An 18,184-nucleotide genomic window follows, 5' to 3' on the forward strand; every position below is an offset into this window, starting at 1 on the left:
CCAACTTCAGAACCAGCCCAAGAATCTCTCTACCCTCCCCTAGATTTCTATAAAGAGGACTGAGACTGGAGGAATACTATGATTGTAAAGAGAAGCAGAGTGTCCTCTTCCCTCATTCCTTATGGGTGTATTCACATGGTTCCCTTCCTCAAAGCTCTGGGAGAGGGACTCCAAAGAATTAGCTCATGAAGTTTTGGGGTATTCTCAGGAAGGGGAGTCTGACTCTTATTTCCATATCACAGCTGACCAATAATGTGTGTTGTCTACCTCAGTGCTGCGATGGGGTAGGACAATGTGGGAAAAGGTGCTGGGGAGAGAAGTAGTGGTGGCAATGCCAATTGGAGAGAAGGTAAGGCTTGTGCCCTTGAGTGGTTAATTCCTAAGAGTTACAGAAGACAGGTCCTTAGTCCAGTGCCGACCAACAGAACTTTTTGCAGTGATGGAAATGTTCTATGTCCATGCTATCCAACATGGCAGCTACTAGTCACTCGTGGCTATTGAGCACTTGAAATGTGGCTAGCATGAACAAGGAACTGAATTTAAAAGTTTTATTTAATTTTAATTTAAATAATCAAATGTAGGTTATGCTTATTAGATTGGAAGCACGGCTGTAGACCCTGAAGTTGGAGGTGAAGAGGCTAGATGAGACTGGGAGCTGTAGGCTTACTGGGACCACCACAAAGGAAGATGGCATGCTGCCAACTGGGGATCAGCAGAAAAATGTGATTGTTTCAAGGGACCGTTGATATCCAAGAGAATGACTTGGGATCAAGTCTCTCACCAGCAGGGCCCGTAAGGATCTCACTGCTGGCTCTGAGTCTACAGACAATGAGTTGGATTAGTGCAGGCAATGCTGAAATTCAACCAGAACACACCAGAACAACCATACCAATTGTTAAAATATTGAAACATTTCCAAATCGGTTGGTAAATAGCCACTTCTCCGAGTGCCTCCCGCCGCTCCAGCCACCTGCCCCCACCCCCAGGACTCCTCGAACTTTTGAACCACCAAGTGGAGCCGCCGCTGCCCCCTACCTGGCCTGGTACAGCAGGGAGCTTTCAGGACCCTGCTCCAGGGATGGGCCGGCGGCTGTTCTGATGGCTCCTCGCCTATGCCATTGTGGTTATTAAATATTTGGAACATCACCCTGGTGTTGGACATTGAAAGCACAGCAATGCTGTGTGGTTATTCAGGCAGGGGAATGGCAGTTATGACCCACAGGAAGAGGCCTGCCCCAACTCAACCATGGGCAGTCACATGAGAAACCTGTTTTTTCCTTTCTCCCTCCTCCCTGAAACCCACACCAGAGAAGCAATCACAAGGAAGGAGGTGAGTGTGTAAGAGCTCCCTCCCTGCCCCCAGCCACTGGAGCCTTAAGTCTGCCCTTCAGAGGTGGGGGCTGGGAAAGAGCTTTGAGTCAAATGTGAAACTGAAACTTTAATTGAATTTCAATAATTAAAAGTGATTGAAATGATGGGCTCAGGATTGGGGTAGGGATGGGTGAGGGGGGAAAAGGAATCAACTCTCTTGATCCAGACGCTGATCTTCTTATTGACCTCCTTCTCCTGTCTGCCATTGCCCATCCTTGGCGTAGTTCCTCCTTCACCCGCCCTGGGATGCTCAGCCACTGAGCCCAGGGCATGCCCTGTCCTTTGGCCACCTACACACACACACACACACACACACACACACACACAGACATGCTTGGCCAGCTCTTAAGACTTCCGAGGGCCTTTGGGAATATAGAAGCAGACCAAGGCATACAGGGGCCAGCCTGGCCATTAGAGGAGGTGAGCCACCGTGGACGCCCCACAGCCTCAGTACTTGTGCAAAACGCCTGGCTCAAGTTGGGCCAATCAGATGTTGTCTCCCGGGAATTTGGAATCTGGAATGGAGAGGCACAGAAATCTCAGCGTCATTAGAGCAGAAGCATGTTGATGGCAGTGCTCTAGGAAGAAAGTCCTGCGATCTGCTGTGGGGGGCTCTAGGCCTGCCCTTCTGTGACAATTCTTGGCTGTTCAACCTTGTCTTGAAATACCCCACAACCCTTCTTACATTCATTCCCTGCTCTCCCCACCCACCCCTGCCCTTTTTTCCCTTAAGTTAGCCAGAGCTGATTTCTACAGCTTTCAGCCAAACGACTCAACTAACAAAGGCTGTTTTAAGGTCAGCAACAGGAGATGCAGTGACAAGCAAGTGACAGCAGAGGGTGCTGTGGGCTCACTTTGAAGGGGCCTTTGAGTGGCCCCAAAGGTTCTGGAGGCCTTTGCAAGGAAGATGGGCAGAGGAGCCAGGCTGTGGGGAGAGGCTCTTCTTTGCAAGCATTTTTATCCTAGGAAGGGCAGGGAAGGCACACAAGATGGTGAGGTGGAAAGTTGGGGCCTTTGTTCCAATTATAGTTACATCATTTACTTCTTTCACTGTGTGACCTTGGGCAAGTCACCTAACCTCTCTGGTTTCTCATTTGTAAAACTAGGATAAGACAAGAATCTACCTTACAAGGTTGTTGTGAGGATTAAGATGCACACAATGCCTCTTAAGTGCTTAGAACATTGGCGCATACACTGTTAATACATTTTAGCTATTATTATTGCTCTCATTTCACTAAGCACATAATTGAAGGGTCAGAGATAGAGCCAGAAAATGACAAATGACAACAAAAGAGGGCCACTAGACAGTAGTGACAGATTTCAGATGCTTCCAGAGAACAGGGATGTTATCAAAGGGCCCTTGATGTGGAAGAGGAGGAGGAAGGGAAGGGGTGGAAGGAAGATTCTGAGAGCATAGGTTGGTGGAACGATCTGGAAAAGGGAAATGGAGGCATTTTCTCCTTTGAGATGGGAAAGGAAATTAGAACAAACACTAGAAAAATTGGGGGCAGGCATGGAAGTCGAGAGACTTCTTCCCCTCACGCTGGCCTCTACTCTTTGTGAAGCAGGCATCTGCTCAGTGAGGGCGTGGATGGGGAGGGCTCAGCTCTCTCTACCCGCACAACCCTGGGCCTCCTTTTTCATGTGAGTGTTATGTCTGTCTTCTCTTAATTTTCATTCATTCATTTCATATATATTTATTGGATGCCTACTAAGCACTAAGCTCTGTTCACAAAAATACTAAGTTGACAAATGTGAACAAGACTGTATTAATCTGAGTTCTCGAAAGAAACAGAACCAAAAGGATATAAATATATATATATATGTGATTTATTATAAGGAATGGCTCATGCGATTATGGGGGCTGAGAAATCCCAGGATCTGCAGTCAGCAAGCTGGGGACCCAGGAGAGCTGATGGTGTGAGTTCCAGTCTTAGTCCAGCTTGGAGATAGTCAGGCAGAGAGAGTGAATTGTCCCTTAGCTTTTTGCTCTAGTCAGGCCTTAACAGACTGGATCTGGCCTACCCACCTTGGGGAGGGCAATTTGCTTTACTGAGTCCACTGATTCAAATGCTAATCTCATCCAGAAACACCCTCAGAGACGCACCCCATGGCCCAGTCAAGTTGACATGAAATTAACCATCATAAAGACACGACGGCGACTCTTCTCATGGAGTTTATGGTCTAACAGGAGCAACAGACACAAAAAGTAAACAACAATTGTGTAATTCCACATCGTAATTCCATATTACAGTGTGCTGTGAGGGAAATGAACAGGGTGCTGTGATCGAATGAGGGAGCACCAAATTCGTTGCCAGATTGGAGGTGTGTGGGAACGCCTCCAAGAAGGTGACATTTAAAGGATTGGAAGTGGCCAGCCAGCTGAAAGAAGAGGAAGAGTGTTCTAGGCTGAGGGACCGATGGTCAGAGATCCTGAGGTGAGAAGAGCGCCTCGTCACATGAGCTCAGAGAAGACCTTTATGGCTGGAGAGACACGAGTTGGCTGAGAGAAGACTATGGCCAGGAGTTTGGATTTTATCCTAAGTGCCAGCAGACTGCTTTGAGGCTGGGAGTGAGTAACACGAACAACCTGAATCACATCTCAAGGATTACTCAGGCTTCTAGGTGGAGAGTGGGTTGGAGGGGGCTGGGGGTGGAGATGGGAGAGCTGGAGTGGATGAGGGGATGGAGGTCTGGACCAGAGTGCTGGCAGCCCGATGGAGAGGGATGAGCAGGTAAGAGTTTTTGGGAGGAGAATCTGCAGATCTGCTCCCACTGCCTCCCACAGCTATAACATGGAAGGTGACTGGGAACCTGACCCCATTCCAAATATCAGGGGCATTAGGGTGCTGGGTAGGAAGGTGCCTGTGCATTAGGGTTCTGGGGGAGACCCTGGCGGTAGCCAACCGTGGAGAGGGAAGCACTAAGCTTGTCCCCTTCTCCTGGTAGACAACGGTAACTAGACCGAGTTCTGGGATGGGTTCTGGATCCAAGTTCCAGCTCCTGCTCCTGGGCCTGCATGTAGGAAGGGAAAGAGCGGGGCCCAGGACAGGTCTGAATGGAGTCCCAACTCTGCCCTACACTCCTGGCTGGGACTTCACTTCACTGTTGCTTGGTGACCTCCTCTCGGAAGCAGGATTAACAATGGTCCTGGGCTCACGGATTTGTTCTCAGGATTAAACGAGGTAATGCATGAAAAAGTATGTAGCTCAGTGTCAGGCTCGTAGCAGGGGCTCGACAAGCGGAAGCTGCTTCCCAGTAGCTCGAGAGAGCTCTGGTTTCTGCTGAGACTGGAGGGTGATCTGGGACCGGGCCACGTGGTCTGGGCTAGGTCTGCAGCCTCGCTACCCCCCTTATTTGCAGACAGAGCCTGGTTACTTTAGACGTCTACCCACTGAGCGGGGCTAGAGAATATGGCTCAGATCTGGAAGGCAGAGAGGCAGCCTGGGGCCAGAGAAGGGTGGGGCTCAAAGTGACCTGGAGAACATCACACTGTCTCGAAAGTGGAAACTCTGGGGGACTCCTGGGAATCTGCATTGTGTGTACACTACAATTTGAGAACTACTGACTTGCCCACCTTATTATTTATTTATCATTATTTTTTTTTGGTGAGGAAGATTGGCCCTGGGCTAACATCTGTTGCCAATCTTCCTCCTCTTGCTTGAGGAAGATTGTCCCTGAGCTAAAATCTGTGCCCATCTTCCCCTATTTTGTATGTGGGATGCCGCCACAGCATGGCTTGATGAGCAGCGTGTAAGTCCACGCCCGGGATCCAAACCTGTGAACTCCAGGCCGCCGAAGTGGAGCATGAGTACGTAACCACTACGCCACTGGTCTGGCCCCACCACCTTATTTATTTTAAGTTCAGGGAAACTGGAGGCCACAGGAGGAGAATTAAAAGCAGGGTCGTGGATGATCTTGGGTGAGGAGCATTGGAGGGGAAAGAAAGGGCCCCCAGAATAAATCAGATGTGCCAAGGGGGAGGACACTGGGTTTGCCTGCAAAAGGGAAATGTTTTTCCTGTTTAAAAAGAACAAACAAAACACTTCTATAATTTGAATTCTCAAAGGAGAGTTTGCAGGCGGGGAGAGACCTCTAACAAAGTCACCCAATTTGGCCTGCCCTCCATCCTCTACGGTGGCAGGCACTGTGCATAATAGGGCAGCTAAGCAGGTATGCCCCCTTAAGGTTGAGACAGTTGATGAAATATTGAAATACTAACACAGTGGTTGGCAAATAGAAACTGCAATAAATAGTAAAATTAATTACTTATGAATATGTTATAATATAAACTCATTAGTGCATTGGATACCATCATGAACATTGATAAATGGGCCTCCTAAAATAGTTCCTCCTGAGAAACACTGACAACCCTCTCTGTGACTTCGCCCACATCTCTGCAGACAGCGCACGCGGCATTGCTCATTCTTTGTGGAGCTCTCTGTGCCTCAGAGGAATCATCAGTTTATCTTTATCCTCAAATTACTCACTTGTTAGTGCTTCTAAATAGCCTGCCCTTTACTTTGGTTTTATTATTGGTGCATTATACTGCTTGTATAAGTAGTAAGTGGGCAGGGTTTTGTTTTCTTAGAAGATCCAGAACTTACGGAAAAATGTTAAAGATGAACACCCAGAATAAAGAGACAACGACGTTTGGGTCTTTCTTTTAAATATCAGAAATAAAAATCTTCTGAATCTGGGGAAGAAAAATTTTAAAAATATATTAATAATTGCTAGTGAAGTAAATGTGGGATCAAAAAGTGCCCTGTGTTTATTAAAATTTGAAGGTGCTCACTTGTGTGGCACTGTACCATTCAGAATGGCAATTGCGTTCCGTTAAAGTTCATGGTTTGTGTCAGTCAGAGCTGGAACAGACAAGCGGAAGCATTATGAATAATACAGAAAAAGGAATTTATTGAGGGATTAGATTTATGCAATTGCAGGATTCGTTCAGGGCATAGAGGGGGCGGCTAATCTCTGTTCCTCAATGGCTGGGGCCTCAAGTGGGGACATTTGACAGCTGAGGGCTCAAATCATCTGGAGACATCTTCACACACATGTTAGGTGCTTGATGCTGGTGTCAGTGGGGACCTCAGCTAGAGCTGTTAGGGTGTGGACATATGACCAAGATCTGACCAACGGAATATGAGTGGAAGTGATATGTATCTCTTCCAGGCCTGGCCCATACAAACCTCCCATGCATGATCCTTTCTCTTCTCCATCTATCAGCTGGATGGAGAGGACTTCAAGGACCTAAAAGAAGGCAAAACTCTAAGGTAGAAAAAGTCTGGGTCTCTGAATGACTGTGTAGAGCAAAGTCCTCACCAATCTTCATCGAACTGCGACATGAATGAGAAATAACTTTCTATTCAGTTAAGCCATTTACATTTTGGAGTTGTTTGTTACAGTGCTTAATGTTAATTACCCTAACTAATAACCATCTCTGGTCTTTTATGGAAGTTACAAATGACTAGAGATTTTCACCTGGTGAGAATTGCAGTTGCAATCATCCATGGTGATTGTTCTCACTGTCACAACTGTTACACAGGCCCTTTTTATAGTCACAACGTCAAGGGTTGGTCTTGTAGCTTATATTACCTAAAATATGTTTGATGGAATTTTGATGACCTCACGTGTCTTTTTTGACTAATGGTCACAACTCATGAGGTCATTTTATTGACATTTTGTTAGAAAAAAAGAGGAACTCCATTGTCTTTCCATCACCAAGTTTACAAACCACTCATGTCTGGATCCATCTCTCCTGGCCCCATGAAAATGGAGAAGTGTTCTTCTATCTAAAGGCAGTCCAGGCTACAAAAGTCCTCCACTTGACCAAATCCAATAGCAATTTTATATTCTTGTCCCTCTTAATCCCCTCAACAGCTTTCAATGCAGTTAAATAAACTCCTCCTTGAAACCCTTTCTTCATTTGGCTTCTATAACACACCCTTCCCTATAACTCACTGGCCTCACCTTGGCTGCTTTTGCAAGGTTCTTCAGTTATATATCTTATAGGCATCTCAAATCAAACAAGTCCAAGTTAAGAACTCTTGATTAACCCCGTCAAATCTGTGCCTCCCCCAGGCATCCACATATCAATACATGGCACCACTGTTCACCCGGTGGCTCAGGCCAGTTTCCTAGGGATCATTCCTTCACTTCCCTCTCACATCCACAAACTCTAATCAATCAATAAATCCTATCAAGTCTAGCTTCAAATGATCTATGTAAGAATCGATCAATTTATCTCCATCTCTGTTTTTATTGCTCTAGTTGCAACCACCATCATCTTTTGTCTGGATGACTGCAATAGCCTTGGCATTGGTTTGCCTTCCTCCACTCTGGTTCCTATATAGTCTATTCTCCACACAGAAACCAGAGTGACTTTTAAAAGCAAAAATTGTACTTTCAGTTCCCCAAAAATACAAAGTTCTGTCTTGCCTCAGGGCCTTTGCACTTGTGGGTATCTTCTCCCAGACGGTCCTTCTCCCTGCTAATTGAATGGCCAACTCTTATCCTTCAGGTCCAAAACTAAATGTTACATCCTCAGAGAGTACTTATCACGCTGTATAAATTAGGGTTTTTTCCTGCTATTCTCTATCATCGCACTCTGTTTATTTTTTAATAGGACTGGTAATTATATTTTTGTTTACTTGTTTGTATTGCTAAATTGTCAATCTTCATGGGACTATAATCTCCATAAGGGCAGGTGCTGTGGACTGAATTGTGTCCCGCTAAAATTCATAAGTTGAATAACCTATGAATAAGCCTAACCCCCACTGTATTTGGAGATAGGGTCTTTAAGAGGTAATTAAGATTAAATGAAATCATAAGGATGGGGCCCTAATCCTTTGATAGGTCTGGTGGCCTCAGAAGAGGAAGAGAGATCACTTTCTCTCTCTCTCCCCCCGCCACAAATGCACACACAGAAGAAAGGCCATGTAAGGACACAATGAGAAGGCAACTGTCTAAAAGCCAGGAACAGAGCTCTCACCAGGAACCAAATTGGCCGGCACCTTGATCTTGGACTTCCAGCCTCCAGAACTGTAAGAAATAAATTTCTGTTTAAGCCACCCAGTCTGTGGTACTTTGTTAGAGCAGCCTGAGCGGACGAATACAGCAGGCTTACAGAATCTGCTTGTTTCTACTTTTTCATCCCTTGCACTTAGCAGAGTGACTGGCACATAGTAGGCATATAAAAATCATTCACTGAATAAACAAATGGACTCCACACAAGCTCTTCCCTACTTGCACTATGGCTTCAGCCGTCTCTACCGCCCCCATGCCACTCCTCGGATCCCCTACCTGGGCTGCTCTGAGGGAAAGACGAAGCTAAATGCTAGGCCCATGTCACAGGTATTTGAAGAGCAGTTTCTCCTTTCTCCTGCCCCTATTGGAGACATTACTAATAGATGACTGCACCCTGTCCCCCTTGTTAAGACAGCGCCACCCAGAGCCAAACTTGACTAATCAAGGTTGGCACACGAGATGAACCCATTTGCCTTCCCTGGACTGACTGGAACCAGCTCTGGTGAGAAAATGAAGCCTGTCCGCTTGGCCCTCACTCAGGGCTGGGTTAATGGCTAACTGGATTTGGGGTTTGTTCCTGTTTTCTGTGAATAACTGTGGCCTGAAGTGCGATGACTCAGTGCAGTGAACCGTGGGGAGGAGGCGTAGGTGTTACCCACCCTGCCTCGACACAGCGGTCGGTGCTCCTGTTGGGAGACCCTGTGTGGGGAGTGCAGGGGGCTGCAGCGGGCTCCCTTGGACGCAGCCCATGGTGAAGTGCTGAGGGAAGAACACGGGCCGAGTCCTGGGCAGAGCTCTGCCCACCTTCCTGTGTGGTCGTGGGCGAGGCCGGCTCAAAGCCGCCAAATTCACATCTCCAGCCCAGGCCGTCCAAGTCCAGACTTGGATTTCCAACAGCCAGATCTCTAAGAGGCATCTGCCCACTTCTCACCACTTGCATTGCAACCCCCCACTATCCCTTCAGGCTCCCCAAGTCCTCACCATGTGTCCATCCCCGCAGTGGCCTCCTCACTGGACTCCCTGCCTCCGCCCTTGCTCTGTAGTCTATTCCCCTCACAGCAGCCAGAGGGAACATTGAATACACAAGTCAGATGAGGTCACCCTCAGAACTCTCCAGTGACTTCCTAGCCCACACAAAGGTCAAAGCTGTCCCCGTGGCTACAAGACCCCACGCCATCGGCTCCTGACTTCCATGCCTCACCTCTGGCCCCATTTCATTGTACTCACCCCGTTCACTGTTTTCTGCTACCCCCGCCTGTATTAGTCAGAGTACTTCAGGGACACAGAGCCAATAGGATGCATTTATGTATATGGAGAGAGATTTATCTTGAGGAATTGGTTCACACAATTGTGGGAGCAGGCAATTCTGAAATCTACAGAGCAGGCCAGCAGGCTGGAAATTCAGGCAAGAGTTGATGTTGTAGTCTTGAGTCTGAGGGTTGAAAACTCAAGTATAACTTCTATGTTGCAGCCTAGGACCAGAATTCCTTCTTCCTCAGGTTGGGGGTTGGGGGGGACCTCAGTCATTTTCTCTTAGGGCCTTCAGCTGATTGAACGAGGCCCACCCACATTACAGAGGGTAATCTGCTCTACTCAAAGTCTACTAATTTAAATATTGATCACATTCAAAAAGTACCTTCAGAGCAACAGCTAGACTGGTGTTTGACCAAACAACTGGGCACGATGGCCTAGCCAAGTTGACACATAAATTAACATCACACGGCCTCTTTGCCATTCCTTGAAGGCAGCATCATCCTGTCTCAGGGCCTCTACCCTTCCTCTTCTCTCTGCCCAAATGTTCTGCTCCTAGATATCCACATAGCTCACTCCCTCACTTCCTTTGGATTTTGCTCACTGTCACTTCAGCGAAGCCTTCTCCGACAGCCCCATTTTAAGTTTCAAGCCCTCCTCCAGCCCCAGCACCCCCGTACCCCTCTGCTGGGCTTTCCCGTGTGGTGGTCTCAGATGGGGCATGTCTCGAAGGTGCCGTTTTCTCCTGTTACAGTCCAGTCGAGAGCAGTTTTGTCCTGGAGTAGAAGCTCCTTAATAAAAGGACCTTATCTAACGTGTACACTGGGCAGTGCTTCAGCTGTCATCTCTCTGCTTCAAACTGTCCCTTCTATACTCTGCTTTGTGAGGCTGGGGCTGGGACTCTGAAGCCTATGTTTCTGCTTTGCTAGGCAGCTCCATGTTAGGCTCTGTCAGGAAGGGATGCTACAGAGTGCTTTAAGGGTACCTGGGGTTTGTGTAACCAGATGGGACACACAGACGTGGAATTGACTGTCATGCAGGAAGAAGTTTACTCACAGTTCCCTGGAAACAGGAGGCATGGTGCACTGTGCAGGGCCACATGGGGAGGCACCAGGGTGGGTCGGGAGGCAGAGGAGTGAGGCGAAAATGCGGGTAAGAGTCTTTATTGTGGTTTTTATTTGTGGGCTTCATTTGTGGTTTCACTGGAAGGAATGGGCAAGGCAGGGTCAGCAGGCTTAGGATTGGCTAGTGTGAATAATTTCAGTGGGATCTGGGGTATAGGGCTGTCCTTAGTTGTCTGGTACCTGGCCCTGGGTGGATTAGGCAAGTGGATAGTGGCCCTGACTGTGAGAGCCCATTAGAGGAGGCGGTTGGAGTCGTGGGCTCTGGATTGATTGGTTTGCATATGAAAGGCACTCTAGAGCAAGTTGTTTGCTATCTCTTAAAAGGGATGTTTGCTAGCCCTGGGAGGGGCAGTCCCTCCAGGTCTGTAAGACCCCAAGACGCCAAAGCAGTAGATTACAGAAAATAAAAAGGCATGATTAATACACAGGGAGAGAGCATGGAAGGATGGGGGTGGAAGAAGAAACTCACCTCTTCTGTTTGTTCCCTGTGAACTTCCTTGGGCTCTCAGATGGCTTACATTTTCTGTGAGCATCACCCCAGCAATGCTTCTGCTCCCTGATAACAGCAGCATTTTCCTGCAGCAGCAGCTGCATCCAGTTTACGATTTTCCATCACTTGCAGAGCCAGCCCCATTGTGTTCTTCTGAGAGATACCAGCACCAGCCAGCCATGCCCTGTCTCCAAAAGGTCTGGGTCTCAGCCCAATGGGACCATCCCCCAGGTTCAGAGACACCAGCATCCTCCAAGCAATGCCCCATCCTTAGATGTCTATATTTCAGCTCTGCAGTGCCCCTCCTCTAAATTTGCACATTTTGATAATTCACACCTCTTCTCTTCCTTCAGCCTTGGGGGTGGTAGCTGCTTCCTGCAGTTGCTATCTCTATGATGAGTTGGTGGTTTTTTATGTGTGTGTGTGGGGAGGATTGGCCCTGAGCTAACATCTGCCAATCCTCCTCTTTTTGCTGAGGAAGACTGGCCCTGGGCTAACATCCATGCCCATCTTCCTCCACTTTATATGGGACGCCACCACAGCATGGCTTGCCAAGCGGTGCGTCGGTGCGCGCCCGGGATCCGAACCAGCGAACCCCGGGCTGCCACAGCGGAGTACGCACACTTAACCGCTTGCGCCACTGGGCCGGCCCCGAGTTGGTGGGTTTTTAATTGCCCTTTTAGTTACGTCATTAACAACTTTATACCTAGTTAGCAATCACTTATATTCAGTTCTCTCTGTTCAAATAAATGGTGGGGCTCTGTCTCCTGACTGGACTCTGGCTGATTGAGAAACTGGTAGCAGGAGGGGAATTTTTTGATATTGCTTTTGTGGTGGTCTTGGAGTTGAACTTAGCGCTGATCGACGATGGGATGCTAGCAATCCATGGCATGCACGGACATCGCGATTCATCAAATTGTCACCTGTGGTTGACTGTGATGAAGTGCCTATTCAAGGTGCCATGGGACAAAGTGGCTGTTTCACTTGGTCATTATGGCAGTAATGGTGACCGCAGGGACTATGGTGTGGGATGGATTCATTTGCATGCACTAGAAAGCTTATAGAAAGAAAATGACTAGCTCAAGTGAATATTCAGTTGGGATTATGACGGAATTTTGAGGAGTAGTTAGCATATCTTAGAAATGGATGGTATGAATGTCTCTCAAAGATGGATAACAATGATTACCACAACTTTGCATCTCCTCATTCAGGGGAGAAGATTAGATGTTTCCGTTTGTATGAAAGACAGTTGTATCTTGTCAGATAGAATGACTGAATTGTTTTTATTGTCTTATGGAAGTTAAACCATGTGAAGGGTGTGTAGGGATGTTGAAGGGCACGTAGCCAAAGGGGTGGATTGTGCCATTTAATTATATTTCTATTAGCTCCAACCCTCCCTTCTGTGCTCTGCATTGTGATGCTGGGGCAGGGACTCTGCAAACCACGTTCTTCTTTGCCAAAAGCAGGCTGCCTACTAGGCTCTTTCAATAGGTGGTACAAGACAGAGACTGCAAGACTGGGGGAGGAAGAAGGAACTACTTTCTTCCCTTGGGCTTCCTGAACTTGTGAGCCTCGCCCAGCAATGCCTCTTCACCCTGGTCACAGCAGTTCCTTCCTGCGGAGGTTGCTGAATCCAGTTTGCAGTTTTCCCAACACTTGCACACCAGCCTTATGGTGCTTCACTCTGAAACTCCAGCAACAGCTGAATCGTACCCCCTCCTCAGGGATCTGAGTTCAGCTCAGCAAGGCCCCTCAGCTAAGCTTGAGTTTTAATAATTTAACTACCTTCCCTTTGTTCTCCCAGGCCAAGGAGTGGTAGTTGCTTCCTGTAATTGCCGCCTCCAAGATACCTTACTGTTCTTTTCTTGTCTTGTCAGAAAAATAACTTCATAGCTTGGTAACAAGTTTTTAGATTAAATTCTCTTTGCTCAAACAACTAGTGTGGTTTCTATCTCCTGATCAGACCCTTCCTGATGCACACAGATGTTCAAAGTGTCCTTTGAACGGAGAATAGTGCCTGACATTGCAGATACTCAAAAAAATATTTGTTGATCTAATAGCAATAACACTTATTGAGTTCTTACCACCTCAGGCTTTGTTCAAAGTGCCCTACATGTATCATCTTGTTTCATCATAAAAATAATCTTATGAGATAGGAACTCTTATCCCTAATAAAAGGAAAAATAAATACTGATCTGTATTGAGTGTTACACTGAATGTACCGCTGATACTGGCTCAACACAAGGTTGACATAAGGGAAGCCATATTGTAGAAAAGAAACCCTATTGTAACTTTGAATGACCTCTGACTAACTCAGACATGCTCTGTGGGTTTTATTGCCCCTTCCAGCTGCTATAAATTGATAACTTTGTTCTTTTGAGTTCCTTGGGAATGTGATGACCCCCAGGCACAGAATCTATGCTGATAGCCATCATCAATGACAACTGAAAGATCAGGGTTTAGGGCATTGCTTCAGTATCTGATGCATATCCAGTAAAACAAAAGACTATCAGGAACTAAGACCAGACGTCTTCCCCCGCTTAGAGATCAGATGCCTCCCCCACCCGGAGACCAGGCCCCTATAGAACTGGCCTGTAATCTTTGCTCTGTAAGATGGTTCTTTTGGACATTAGTCAGCCATCCTCCCTCTTGCTAGCAAGCTGTAATAAAAAGTCCTTTCTCTCCTACCTCCTTGCCTCTTGTCTATTGGCATGTCTTGCAGTGGGCAGACAACACCTTGGGCAGTAACACCGCCAGGTAAGGCAGGGAAACTTGGTCCAATACAGAAGTTAGGCCATGTGGGACTGGGTCTTCAGATTAAATGTTAGCAAACCACTCAGGACAATCAGCTAAAGCATGGAAAGTCTACTTTTAGGTAGGTAATATACAAGGGAGAACAGGCCCCATGAAGACAAACTCCTAGTCCAAAAACAAAGGTGGGCTTCTAAGGGCAAAAGCCACAGTTTCTTAAGGTGAGGTGATCAGCTAGTTTAAAAAAGTCTTTAGCTTGTCAGCACAACATTGTTTGGTTTGTAATGGAGCTGAGCCCCAATTCCATTTGTGGTTTTTTTGGAGCTTCATTGACTCAATATGTCCATTAGGTTGAGTCCAAATAATATAGTTGAGGCACAGATCACAAATATAACAAGTTCATCATCAGGCTGGGTTTTTGTTTTTGTTTTTTCCTAATTCTGATTAGTTCTCAGAAGCAGTTGCTTTGATTCCTTCTTCTGGGGCCCTGACCGATTGCTTTCTTGCATTTTCTTAGCAATACAGGCTCAGAGGCATGTAGTAGGCAAGTCCGTCTGCGTATCCTCAAGACTCAGGAAAAATTCCCTTTATCTCTCATTTTTATTGATGAGGAAACTGAGCCACAGAGCAATTAAGTAACCTCCCCTTGGTCACACAGCTGGTAAGTGATAGAGCCAGATTTTGGCAGGTATGGTCAGTCACTTACTTTTCATGGAGATCAATTTCCTGCAGGTACTCATATGGGTCAATCTTTCCTGGTCAAGCAGGTTGACTTTAGAGTTGTTACATTTAACCACTTTGCTATAATGCTTTTATGGGAAAGAAAAAGAGAGAGAGAGAGACTGAGAATATAGTATTGTTAAGGGTATGAACTTTAAGGGTAAATAGATCTAGGTTAAAATCTCAGATCTGCCTTATACTACTTACAACTTCTATGAACTAAGCAAGTCACTTAGCTTTTCTAAGGCTCAGTTTCCTCATCTGTAAAGTGGGAAAAATAATACATACCTAAAAGGGTACTCACTTTTAATCTATTTTAGGTATTGGTTTTTAAAATAGCATATCAATTTATGACCCAAGACTGCCTCCTAGAGGTGAAATGAAAACATGGACTTCATAACTATGCTGAATAGAGTCCGTGAAAGCCTTTTTCTTCCCAAACTGTCCAGACAAAAACCTAGTAGTTTCTGCAAATTAGATGGTGCAATAACAACTGGTCTTTAGTGTCTCCAATCTCTTTGAATTGCAATATCAGGCTTCCTCAAAGGGACTCATGAAGGTTTGGCCCAGTTGGGTACTGCAAGGCAGAATGGTACCACAGAATTGATTCCCACGAAAAGTAAGTTACCCACCACCACCAGTGACAACACACACACACACACATACACACACACACACACGAAGCCCAGATAGCTTTACAAACAAGTTTCCCATATTTCAAATAAACAAATTATCCCCTATCTTACGCAAACTACTTCAAATAGCCAAAAAAAAAAAAAAAGGGAGGAAAAGCTGATCAATTCATTTTATTAGGCTAAAATAGGTCCACAATCCTTTTTATTTATTTATTTATTTATTTATTTATTTATTTATTTATATTGAGGAAACATTGGTTTATAACATTATATAAATTTCAGATGTACATCATTACATTTCGATTTCTGAATAGACTACATCATGTTCACCACCAAAAGTCTAGTTGCCATCTGTCACCATATACATGTGCCCCTTTACCCCTTTTGCCCTCCCCTAGCCCCCTCCCCCTCTGGTAACCATCAATCTATTCTCTGTATCTGTATGTTTGTTTTTCTTCCACACATGAATGAAATCATATGATATTTTTCTTTCTCCTTCTGGCTTATTTCCCTTAGCATAATGCCCCCACGGTCCATCCATGTTGTTGCGAATGGCAAGATTTCGTCTTTTGGGGCCGGCCTCATGGCTTAGTGGTTAAGTGTGCACGCTCCGCTACTGGCGGCCTGGGTTCAGATCCCGGGCGCATACCGATGCACCGCTTCTCCGGCCATGCTTAGGTGGCGTCCCACATACAGCAACTAGAAGGATGTGCAACTATGACATGAAACTATCTACTGGGGCTTTGAGGAAAAAAAAAAAAAGGAGGAGGATTGGCAATAGATGTTAGCTTAGAGCCAGTCTTCCTCAGCAAAAAAAAAAAAAAAAGAGGAGGATTAGCACAGATGTTAGCTCAGGGCTGATCTTCCTCACAAAAAAAAAATTTCATCTTTTTATGGCTAAGTAGTGTTCCATTGTATATTATATTCCATATATAAATATGGAATATATGTATATATATGTATATGGAAGATATATATATCTTCTTTATCCATTCATCCATTGATGGGCACTTAGGTTGTTTCCAAGTCTTGGCTGTTGTGAATAACGCTGCAATGAACATGAGGGTGCATATATCTTCTCAAATTAGTGTTTTCGTGTTTTTTGGTTAAACACCTGGAAGTAGAATACCTGGATCATATGGTAGTTCTAATTTTAATTTTTTGAGGAATCTCCATACTGTTTTCCATAGTGGCTGCACCAATTTACATTCCCACCAGCAGTGTATGAGAGCTCCCTTTTCTCCACATCCTCTCCAACACTTGTTATTTCTTGTCTTTTTAATAATAGCCATTCTGATGGGCGTGAGGTGACATCTCATTGTGATTTTGATTTGCATTTCCCTAACAATTAGTGATGTGGAACATCTTTTTATGTGCCTTTTGGCGATCTGTATATCTTCTTTGGAAAAATGTTCAGATCCTCTGTCCATTTTTTGATCAAGTTGTTTATTTTTTTGTTGTTGAGTTGTATGAGTTCTTTGTATATTTTGGATATTAACCCCTATTGGATATATGCTTTGCAAATATCTTCTTCCCAATTGGTAGGTTGTCTTTTCGTTTTATTGATGGTTCCTTTTGCCATGCAAAAGCTTTTTAGTTTGATGTAATCCCATTTGTTTATTTTTTCTTTTGTATGGAGACCTATTTGAAAAGATACTGCTAAGACCAATGTCACAGAGTGTACTGCCTATGTTTTCTTCTAGGAGTTTTATGGTTTCAGGTCTTACATTCAAGTCTTTAATCCATTTTGAATTAATTTTTGTGTATAGTATAAGATAGCGGTCAACTTTCATTCTTTTGCCTGTGGGTGTCCAGTTTTCCCAGCACCGTTTATTGGTGAGACTTTCCTTTATCCATTGTATGTTCTTGGCTCCTTTGTCAAAAATTAGCTGTCCATAAATGTGTAGGTTTATTTCTGGGCTCTCAATTCTGTTCCATTGATCTGTGTGTCTTTTTTTCTGCCAGCACCATACTGGTTTATGTGTGTGTGTGTGTGTGAGGAAGATCAGCCTTGAGCTAACATCCAAGGCCAATCCTCTTCTTTTTTGCTGAGGAATATTGGCCCTGGGCTAACATCCATCCCCATCTTCCTCTACTTTATATGAGACGCCGCCACAGCATGGCTTGACAAGCAGTGCGTTGGTGCATGCCCGGGGATCCGGGCCTACGAACCCAGGGCTGCTGAAGCGGAGCGCGTGGATTTAACCGCTGCACCACTGGGCCGGCCCCCACACTGTTTTGATTGCTATAGCTTTGTAGTATACTTTGAAATCAGGGAGTGTGGTACCTCCAGCACAATCCTTTATCTTAAACTTTTTTGGGGGTTGGGAGTTTAGAAAGATAATGCAGTGTATAGTTGTGTATAACACCCCCAGCACAGTCTGGACTAGCTCCCCACAATCAAATATGTTAATATTTCTGCAGCAAAACACACTAAGTGGGATAGATAAAAACTATAAATAGCCTCACATCAGTTTAGATCAGGTTTTGCTGCCAAATGAGTTTGCTGAAAACATATCTCTCCCCCCACAACAAAAACCTTATTGCTAGTTTTCAGAACTTTTTGAATTTTGGAATTACAGATAAGGATTATGGACCTATTAATTGATGCCAAACCAATCTGGGATGCTAGTATGAGAAAACAAAATTTAACCCAAACTCATGAATATATTTGCAAATATTCTAAAATAAAATGCTAGCAAATAGAAAAATCATATATCATGACCACTCGAATAGAAGGTGAAGTACCACAGCCGTGATTATGGGTTCGAGTTGGCAATCATTCCCGAGACACAAATAGATTCAAATCCAAAA

The sequence above is a fragment of the Diceros bicornis genome, chromosome 13 (genome assembly GCF_020826845.1).
Source record: "Diceros bicornis minor isolate mBicDic1 chromosome 13, mDicBic1.mat.cur, whole genome shotgun sequence".
Classification (NCBI taxonomy): domain Eukaryota; kingdom Metazoa; phylum Chordata; class Mammalia; order Perissodactyla; family Rhinocerotidae; genus Diceros; species Diceros bicornis.